Source organism: Anneissia japonica, unplaced genomic scaffold, assembly GCF_011630105.1.
Source record: "Anneissia japonica isolate Jap-2015-1 unplaced genomic scaffold, ASM1163010v1 scaffold1889_len2455224_cov183, whole genome shotgun sequence".
NCBI classification, from domain to species: domain Eukaryota; kingdom Metazoa; phylum Echinodermata; class Crinoidea; order Comatulida; family Comatulidae; genus Anneissia; species Anneissia japonica.
In genome coordinates, this window is record NW_022752980.1 from 1 (window position 1) to 11,457 (window position 11,457).

The window sequence follows — 11,457 nt, forward strand, 5'->3', positions numbered from 1 at the left end:
ATACAACTTCACTTTCGTTTTTAATCGGAATTGTTGAGATCTCCAAATTGACTGCAGTTTGATAATATATTCCTTGCTTTGTTGATTCTAGATTTGATGTCTTTGCTGGTACTGTCCTTTATGCTTACATTGCTACCCAGATATGTAAAGTAAAAACACTGTAAAAAATTACACACAAACTATTTTTCTCCCCATCAGAGGTTTCTATCATGAAATAGAAAGTAGACTGTAGCTTAGAGAAACTAAAATCCCAACAAAGTATAAGATAGTATAATACATACTCCAAATATCCAATTGCAATATTTTGACATTAATTATGTCATCATCAAGAAACAACAAGTATGTACCAAAAAATAATGCCTTATTTTTCAGACTGTTTCTTCTAATGGCAGAGGCTATAAAGCATGTAAAATTTATAGATTTAAGGAGTATTAATCAATCAATCAATCATATATTATAGATTTTACATGCATAAGTAAATGCATACATTTTCTTTTGGCAACATTGGCATTTGGCACTTCGCCAAAAAATACACAACAGTTTAGCAGCATGACAATCAAAAGTAAAATAGCCCAAGAGTACTTTTTTTAAATCAAATTTAAGTATTGTATAGATTCAGAAAAGCATGATTTGGTGGTCAATGAATGTGCACTAAACATAAAGTGCTATACATATGCACTAATAAAACAACATTGCATACAAATTGTAATTTAAAAACTGGAATTGATGGTGTCAAAATCCTTGTTTTTTACCCGTAGAGATTTCAAAGCCTGAGAACCCAGTAGATGTTGGTCCAGCCCTTAAGCTACCACCAAGAGAGTTGTTAGTCAGCAAAGCGTCAAGGCAGATGTACCAAACAACGAACCTGAGAAACTAAACGTTGAACCAGTTGTTTTACCGAAACCAGTGCTGGTCCCAAACCACCAAACTAAATCCGGTTTTTGCTGCATTTCCGAAACTGGATCCAAAACCGCCAGTGGTCTGGTTACCAAGGGGTCGAATCATGCTCCCTCCGGTAGCTAGACCTCCGGTACCTACGCCAGGATTATCCAAACAGTCCTCCTCCATCAAAACCAGCACCTTCAGTAGCTGCTGCACTTCCAGCCCCAAAGCCAAATCCACCAGTTGGAAGACCTGCGGGGGTGGGGGGAAATCTATAATTAATCACCGAACAGCATGTATTATGTATATAATATTCAAAAAATATCAAGCAAGAAAAACTTTAACTTCTGTGACAAATTTGGATGTATAACTGTCCATATATGTGAATGATGTCATATGACATCCCTTATATGGGCAAAGCAATATGTACACTTGAACTTTAAAGGAGAAGTGTAAAAAAAAATGTAGGACAATCATGACTTCTATTGTAGTCCATCAATCTAAAAAATGATGTACCATGTGCAAACTCAGTATTGACTATAATGTAATTCTGAATTTCAAAGATTATTCTTTGTATTATATACAATAATTGTTTTTTAACTGTTTACTTCATTGGAATTTGTGAACTCTGTATGTATAAATGTTAATAAAAAAAAAAACATGCTCAAATCTTAGTAAACTTCTATTCACACACTCAAATTTTGTGACAAATATAAATTGTCAATAAATGGACATGATTATGTCTTAACACATCTATATTTGGGCATGATGATGTCATATCATGCCCATATATGGGCAAACTATGTGTACTTGAGCTTTAAAAGACAGGTTTATAATTTACTTTAATTTTTTACTTCATTGGAATTTGTGAAACCTGCTTGACTCACCAGACGGCTTTTGAGCCGAATGCATAGTAGCTGCCATTGCTATAGCCGTGGCGTACGAGTTGTTGTCGAACAGGCCTGGCCCTGTGGACGTCTCTTATACACATCTAGATGTGTATAAGAGACAGCCATAAGACATTACACAGTTTAAGCGCGCCCTCTGTTTGCACCAATTACCCTAAATGAAATTCTGATATATACGTATTCTGCAGGAGCAGTATGGTCCATCTGCAGGGACAGGGTATGTCATGGGTTCGGTGTACCACGTCAGCATTCTTTAGTTCACATGCTGACCCATGTACAATGGGTCCAATGTGTCCTTTCTGATCAACCCCACATTTTTCACTCCAAAATGGGCCTAACCAGTGCAATATAAATTCCTTCAGGTTGTAATACACAAAAATAATAACCTAGCATACCTTCTGTTGAGTTGGTTTATTTAGAACCTTGACATAGGAAAATCCTTCTCCGAATCCTGTGGGATCAGCTGTTCCCGTCACCTGCAGGAGACACTTGCCCTTCATGGCAGATATGAACGCACGTGTTGTGTTCCATGGTGCTGTTTTCACCTGGAAACATTTTGGAAAAACACAACCAAAATCATTGTTATTGAGGGACAGTCTTGAAATCAAAATACACATACGTTAAGCTTGGTTTCCATAGAATTGCTACACATTCGCTACAGCGTTTTCACTGCAAGCATTGTACTGCGTAGCTGGACCAGAGGCAATCAGGAACTCTCCCTCATTAAACTAATCAATCAGCGTCGCCAAAGGAGTCAGGAATAACGTGTAGCGATTGTATGGAAACCAGACTTTACCTGAGCACCCAATCAGTAAATGTAATCTAATAATTTTTAAAAATATTCATGGGTCCTCTTAAATAAATGAAATAAATAATGTGATGCATTTTGATAAGTGTCTTTATGAGGCTTAGGGAGTGGTGTTGTTTTTAGTCATATGAAAAAGTCCTGCTGTTACAGGATTTGAACCCAGGACCCTGGGATTTGAAGGTAAGCATCTTAACCACTAAGATTTTCAACTCAACTCCAATGCTGGAAATTAAGGTGATAAGCACTAGTTGTATATTACCTCATCATCAATCTTTGCATTATCGTCTTCTGGAGCAAAGAATGATTTCCCACCATAACCAGCATCCTAAAAAACATATGATTGGATATGAGTTACTAACTGGTCAACAAGAGATCTACAGTTCAAAAAACTATTGATAGACAAACAAAACTAACATTCATTTTAAGTGGAATGACTCAAGTCTACAGTATTGAAGAATAAGAGAATGTTTAATAAGTCAAACAAATATATGAATGTAGACGTTTGATATGTCCAAAAGAATGGCAACAATTGTGTTGTTGAATGTGTTGTTGTCATGTTGAAGTTGTGCTGCTTGTGGATTTGTGTTTTTTCTTAAGCTCTGTCAGGAGAAACATGCCCTTATTTAGTCATGACATGCCTATATATGGTCATGATGTGATGTCATCATGACCATATTTAGGCATTTCACATGTTTTTGTGAAATTATATTTGATTGTCTGAACAGGGCTTTTCATTACTAACCTTTAACCTCTGCTCTGCAGCCAACATAGAAAAACAAGCACAGCACTGGGGGTCACCACTGATCTCATCTCTTCCTCAGTTGGAAGATGGAAGTCTGGCTTCAAAACCCATCAATTGGAATCCATTCCTAGTAATGATATGCAAAATTTATAGATAAAATTTTCTGTGTTTAATTATGTTTAGACTGAGTACACACGAGAGAGACACAATTACAGAAGGATATTCACGATAAAAAATATTCCCACTCATGTTGGAACTGATCCTGGATACCTATTGAAACAGTTGACGATAATGATGATGATGATGATGATAATGATGAAGATTACGAATTAAAGGAGATTAACAAACACAATAAGGTGTATTCTATTCTAAAGCTAATCAACTATAGGATAGAAAAGATGTTTTTAATATTTTGCTACTTTGTTCAGGTTTATTGGGGACACATCACAAATACATTTTTTTTCAAATACCATATTCATCAGGGTGACTCTTCCAAGTTAACCCAAAAGGTCAGTTGACAATCAGGGGCCCTCCTAAATAAGATGTTTTATGTCTCATTATGAGGCTTAGATGGAGGAGATATTTTTCAGTTGTAAGAAAAAAAATCCTGTACAGTCACAGGATTTGAACCCAGGACCCTGGCACTGAAAGGAAAGAAATTAATATCATTTCTTACCTGTTCTCTTGAAGTCTGCACATAGTTTTAACCTTTTTCTAATGCTACTTTCAGAATGTGTTGGAAATGTTTTCTTAATGTCCTCCATCTTAATGCGCTTGATCTTGTCTTTGTTCTTGTAAAATAATCGATACATAAAAACCTAAAAACAAAAAGAAAAGGGAACAGTTTAAACAGAGGAAACTACTCATGGTGCTGCTGTCACTGAACACTGAATACAGAGTTAAAAGATAAGCTTCTGTACTCTTTCACCTTTAAATATTTTATATATTGAATCTTTGTTGTTTGTCCTTTTAATGTTACTTTATCTACCAAGCATAAACAATTTCTGTTTATTTTATATATAGACACATAATAGTTAAGGAATCTTAAATCAATTATGTAAATCTAAACAGCAGTAAAACTGAAACAAGATACTCCAACCTAAATTGCTTCTGGCTAAATTATGATAACAAAAATAGAAATGGTATAATTAAGATTTGTCCAGACTATCAAATTTTATTTGACAAAAACATGACATCATCACATCATGACCATATACAGGCACATCATGACCACATATAGGTACATCATAACTATATATGGGCACATTATGACCATATATAGGCACATCATGACCATATATAGGCACATCATGACCATATATAGGCACATCATGACCATATATGGGCACATCATGACTATATATGGGTACATCATGACTATATATGGGCACATCATGACTATATATGGGCACATCATGACTATATATATAGGTACATCATGACTATATATAGGCACATCATGACTATGTATGGCATAGAACAGTTTTTTTGTCAAAGAAAATTTGACAGTGTGGAGAGATCTTAAGAGTGAAAAAAGAATGAGGTGGCTATTTGATAGTGTGGACAGAACTTACCTGTAGGAAGTCTCTTGATTATTAGCTTTCTTGGAGTTTGGTCCGGGCACTTCCATTAACGGGCATTCCTGCCCAACAGTGAAGATTGTGTTCAGGTTCCGAATAAAATACTTCTGTCTGGTTCTAATCACCAAGAAATCTGTAGTCGGCATCTTGTCTGTGTATATCGGGGCGCAGTAGAGGTTGTTCTCAAGGGCTTGTAGGGAGGTGCCAGGGGGGATGTTTCTGGGGAATGGGGAGGTGTGTAAATATGTTGTCTCGCCATAATCAAATGATGATGGCTTTGCATCAGTTCCAGGTTTCTGAAGATTGAAAAATTATAATAACCTTCATAATTATATACTATTCTACATTTTCACTAGTGTACAAACAGTATGCTAAAAAGGAGAGGGTAGACAAATTTTAAATTTTTACATATATGTATAAAAATGTTGATTCAAAATAACAAGCATTATGTTAAATAATGGTAAAATAAAAATGTAAACATGGATATAATATTCATTTTAAGCAACCATGTACATTACTTTAGTTGAATTTACAAAAAAATGGAGAATGGTTTTGCAAAATCAACATTTTTTGTACGCTTTCAGAGGGGAGCGAGGGGATACCGAAAAAGAGTACTGTTTGTACACTTGTTGATAATTGCGAATGACCCATTAATAATATTTAAAAACTTTTTCCCAGAGGTTTTAAATATTCAATCTTTCCTCATTAACCATTTCCAAGTTTTTTGTCAAACACCATTTTTGCCTCTTAGAAAAATCAGTAGTACACCGTATCAAAATTTGCTTTTCCTCAAAAGCTTGGCTTTATAATTAAATGAAATTACTAATATAAAAGAAAAAAAGTGTTTTTATATAATAAACATTTTTAGAATGGCATTTGAAAAGGACGTTACAACAGTTTAATCTGTTAACTTTATTCATTTCATTCATTTTATTTAGTCATACAGACCAAGAACTGCAAATGATTTTATAAAAGTGGTCCAATATACATAATGTAAGTGTCCCTATGAGGTTAAAGCAGAGGATTTTTTTTATTGTGATGAATTGGATTGGATTGGATTGAATTTATTCGGTGTCCAGTGGGGTCCTTCTGGTGGTGATTGGACAGTACACCGGGAGACAATCCCCTACTCTTTTCCGAAGAGTGTACTGCGTTCTTTAACGTGCACATATGGGCCATAAATGCACACAGGATCAACGGCTTAAACGTCTCATCCGAAAGACGGTGCGATATTGTAACTTGTATTTCAGCCTTCTAGCTGAAGCACAAGGAGAGGCTGCGATGGGAATTGAACAGGGGACCTGGAGATCTCCACGGTTCAGCGCACACACAGTGGCTACCACCAGATTAGCCAACTGAGCTAAGCTGCTCTCTCAAATACAGCCACTCCACATGATTTGAACCTAAGACCCAAGAATTGAAAAGCAGGCACCCTGTTACATTGCCACTCTAGTTCAGTAAGCATTCAAACATTTACTTTGTGAACATGTTAAACAAACTAAAAACTCACCCTTTTATAATAGTTTAAAAGCCTAGTTGCCATGCCAACTTGTAAAAGCTGCGGAGGATACTCCTCGCAGTACTCTGTGAGAATGATTTCGCCGTTCATACCCGTCAGATCTTCCGGTTTTCGAATGTAAAACATACAACTCGCTCTTGTTCCCTTTCCTAGATATATATAATATACAGAGGATTTTTTACATTTCATATATTTATTTAAAAAAAATATAGATTATATCTTAGTTGTTGGTACTGGTATTAGTATGGGTGTTTATAATGCGCCTCTTCATTGAGGTTATAAAGCAAAGTTCTTTTCCCTGGTCATTAGGTCCACATGCTTTAAGTGTTGCTGTTGGAAATCAGCAGGGGATCCAGCAACCCCACCAGGTACCCATTTATACTCCTGGGTGGAGAGAAGAAATACAGATAAAGTGCTTACTAAAGGACTCAAGAGAAATGCACAGCAAGGGATTGAATCCCCAATCTCAAGGTTGGGAAAACAAACCGTTCCCGCTGTGTCAAACTGTCTCCATGGTTATTGAAGAACACACCACCCCCTACAGATGTCACAATGGCAAGAAAAATTATAACCTTCATTAGAATATAAAAAAAAAAAAATCTGACATCAAAATATATTATTTCATGCACAGATGACTCTTAGTAACGTCATTTCTGTGTCCTTACTACACATGGTCTGATGTGGTATCCATGATGCATTAAACACACACTCTCAAAGAAAAACATGATACAAATAAACTTACCTTGGCCTTAAGTTTGATTCTCCTCGCCAACGGCCAAACTTCATGGTGTCCAGGGTTTGTGAGAGGACCATGTGAGAACTTCTTCAAAATAGGCCAATGGAAATGACGGAGCTTAAATGGTCCAAGATGTGTTGGAAAGAAAGGCTGTCTCAACTCAACAGCTGGAGTTGAATGCTTCATTTAAAAAAAAACAAAAATAATCATTTAGTTTTCACACAAGAAATATTTATAAAAGGGGAAAAAACAATAAATATTGATGTTTACATAAAAAAGAATTTACTGATCACATGATGCAATGCTCTAAACCAAATCCCTTTATGAGGATAGGTGAGTGGAGTTCTTTTACTTGTGATAGCCAACTGGTGTTTTAGGATTTTGTGCCAGGAGCCTAAATTATAAAGCAAACAACTTAACCATCTTAATGTAAAAATAAAAAAATGCTTATAAATCAGGTCAATGCTTACAGAGTGTTAGAAAGTCATAAACAAAATCCCATAGAGTGGTACCTTGTATATTCAGGTACTTACTGCGTTGTACAACCGCCTTACGACTGCTGTACAAATGGACACAACTCAACTTCCACTGGGTGATAGCAATGCAATGCCTTCAGCTGATTGTCAGTAGCAGTATAAACAGATTGTCATAAAAAACAACCCATTGCGTGAGCGTCGTGGCGGCCGTGTCTGGCTCCCCTATGGCCCCAACCAGGACCTTTTCCTGTTTATAACATATTATATACATTCAAATATCTCTGAAAAAAAACGTTTTTGGCATACTTTGTCATCGTCATCTCTGGTGACTCCAGCTTTCTTGAGCAGCACTTGGGATCGTCTTGGTTCCTTCTTCTCCTTAGTTGGGGAAAGGGTTTGATTAGGGTTCTTATCCTTTGGGATACCCAGCAAGATGTTCTCATCATTCGGATCTAATAACAGCGGCTTGGGATATGGGATCTTATCCATATTCTGCAAAAAAGCAAAAAAAATCCTTGGATGATGATAATAGTGAAAATGGCATATGCTATATACGCCATGTTTACTGTTTGTTTATACAGTACTTCATTTACTTGTCAAATCAAATCTCGAAAGCTCCAATGAGGGCAGTATAATAGAGGCAGTAGACCTAAAAGATCTATTAATCAACCAACTATTAATCAATCAGCCGAGTGTTTCTAGAGCTCTTCAAGAGGGCAGTATAATAGAGGCAGTAGATCTAAACAAGATCTATTAATCAATCAGCCGAGTGTTTCTAGAGCTCTTCATGAGGGCAGTATAACAGAGGCAGTAGATCTAAACAAGATCTATTAATCAATCAGCCGAGTGTTTCTAGAGCTCTTCATGAGGGCAGTATAATAGAGGCAGTACATCTAAACAAGATCTATTAATCAATCAGCCGAGTGTTTCTAGAGCTCTTCACGAGGGCAGTATAATAGAGGCAGTAGATCTAAACAAGATCTATTAATCAATCAGCCGAGTGTTTCTAGAGCTCTTCATGAGGGCAGTATAATAGAGGCAGTAGATCTAAACAAGATCTATTAATCAATCAGCCGAGTGTTTCTAGAACTCCTCATCGGAGCTAAAAATGACTTAAGAACAAACCTCTGGATCCCAGATGATGTCATCTTCCCAACGTCCATAAATTAAAATAAATTAAGTTCTCATTCTCGATTGGAAATATGGAATGCCAGTTCTGAGTAACAGCCATGGCAGTTGAAGCTATGTCAACAAAGAAACAGATAAAAAATCATTCACTTGTTAAGTTTTAGTAGATAATGCCTAGAAAAGATCAAAACATATGGCTTTTGTAAAATTTAAAAAAAATTATTTTGAATTGAATTAAATCATAAATTTGCTTTAAAAATTGATACCTCTTCGGGACACGGAAATGTTGGGTGGTCTTCTGGTTTAGTAAAAAAACTATAGGCTTCAAAAACTGCAATTTGTCAGTTGGTACTTTGGAAATGTGGTCTCAAATTAGAGGGTCTCGGAATTAGACGGATCTTGAATTGGAGGGCCTTCTTATCGTGTCAACAAAAATTGTCATTGTCACAGCGCAACTGAACATTGCATTCTGTCGTGGATATTGGCACTATATAAATCCTGATTGATTGATTGATTGATTGAAGAAGTAAATGTTGACTGAATCTTGCGTGTGGTGCTAGTCTTGGCGTTAAGGCCGTGATGAGGATGCTTCTCCAATGAACAGAACTGATAATTTATTGGATACATACCTGGATCAGGTGCCTGGGAATTCTTGCTTCCACCTTTGTGACTGGATCCTGCAGTAGGGGTCCTACCTCCAACAAACCCTCCCTGTACACCAAAAGCTGTCGACTCAAGGTGACTTATATTTTTCTCTCCTGAATAAAAAAAAAATGATTAAAAATATATACAAATTTATTTAAAAATTAAAAGAAAAACTATTAAATATAGATATATTATTAAAAATAATTTGTATCCTTCCTTGTATGCACTTGAATTTCCAGTGCCGTCATAACAAATGTCTTTGTATGTAATGATTTGTAAAAAGTAGTACAGAAGATAAGGTTTATCTTGCATTTTGTATTGACTTGGATTTCTGTGAAAAGAGAAAAAAAAATAAACATCAGAATTACGGTGGGCCAGTGTGGGGAACCACCCTGCCTGGTTAGCAGCCTGAGTGTGCTTACCTTTTTCCTGGTGATACTGGAACGCAGTGCGGTGGGCCAGTGTGGGCAACCACCCTGCCTGGTTAGCAGCCTGGGTGTTCTTCAACACCTTGTCTTTGACATCATCAGCATTCCATATGATATCATTCTCCCACTGCTGCTGGTTCACCATCTCAAAGCATTCCTGGGGCGCCTCTAGGATCATTACAAATTTCTTTACTTCAGCTTCTGGCTCTACTTCCTCGTCATCGTTGTTTTTATCCTTAGAAAAAAAAAATCATCAAAATACTATTTAAAATTTTTTCAGACAATTTATTCATTAAAAGGAATATGCAAAACAAACTTGGTAGCCTGTGAGTGAAATATTTATGTTTATTTATTTATAAATGGACTATTGTTATTTTTGCTTTAGCATAAACACCCCTATAAAAATAGAACCATCCATTTGAAAGCACAGTACATTCATGACTATTGCAACATGTATGTCCTCATTCCTTCATATTTTCTTTAATATAATAATGTAGTGTATAAGTTTGTTTAGATATCTGATCAAACTTAAAGTTTGTCCAGATTATCAATCTGATTCTCTTTGAGAAAACCATTTATAGTGATGGTGTGCCTATATATGGTCTTGAGGTTATACTATCATGACCATATTTAGGCATGTCACATGTTTTTGTCAAATAAAATATGATCGTCTGGACAGGATTCAAGTTTTATTCTATGTCTGTTTCAAGTTGGATGATGCTCTGCTTCATCATACAATGTCTGATAAAAATACTGTCTGCTGTGTCTCAGGACAAAGAGCACACCTAATAATTTTAATAGTATGATGACATCTGAACAGACGTTTCTGTAGAGATTAAAATATTTTATTAATTTTGGCAGAATTTAAACTTATAACCTTGGGCATGAAATGCAAACAGCTGAGCCAAAATTATACCGGGCCAGCAACTTACTGATTTCAATTTGAATCCATAATCAAACCCCTCGCCATCTTCAGGTACGTCTAACATGTCGTACCAATACTGAGCCGGTCCATATCGCCACGGGGCAACCTTTGGACGGTTCTCCTTCTGATTCTCCGAGTACGAGTCAACATCTTCATGCTGTGTTTCAACTGGTGCCATCATAGTTATCTAAATAATAAAACATTATACAATATAACAACTCTATTAATAAGTAATTAGTATAGCTGTGCGTAGTACACACATTAGTGGAAAATTATTATATGATGGTTAAATTAATGCATGAAAACATTTCTTGAGGGCTTGCATAGTTGGGGATAGGAAAACAACATTGTGAGTTTCAGTGATGCCATCACGACTGACTTATATAATAATTAACATCAAATTAGCATTTTTATAGCACCAGTATCCATCTTGCGAAATTCATGGCACTTCAAATACGCCTACTGGTATTTTTCATGTGGAATACTCAATCAATATTTTGTTTAATTGCCAAGAAATGTTTATGTTTTCAGTATTGCATTTTTGCACAAATTTTACCAAAATATACTTGTTTTAAACAACTTCTAATACTTTTACTTGATGTTTGCATTGTATAAGAAACTTATAAGTTACTTATAAGAAAGAGGTGTACCTCGTCATCCGACATGCATTGCTCCGGTGG

General features: G+C 36.0%; 1 pseudogene; it reads right to left on the reverse strand.

The window, feature by feature from the left end:
• Window positions 1-3,342: 3,342 nt before the first annotated feature.
• The window catches only part of LOC117122569, a 9,903-nt pseudogene continuing 1,788 nt past the window's right edge, over window positions 3,343-11,457 (reverse strand).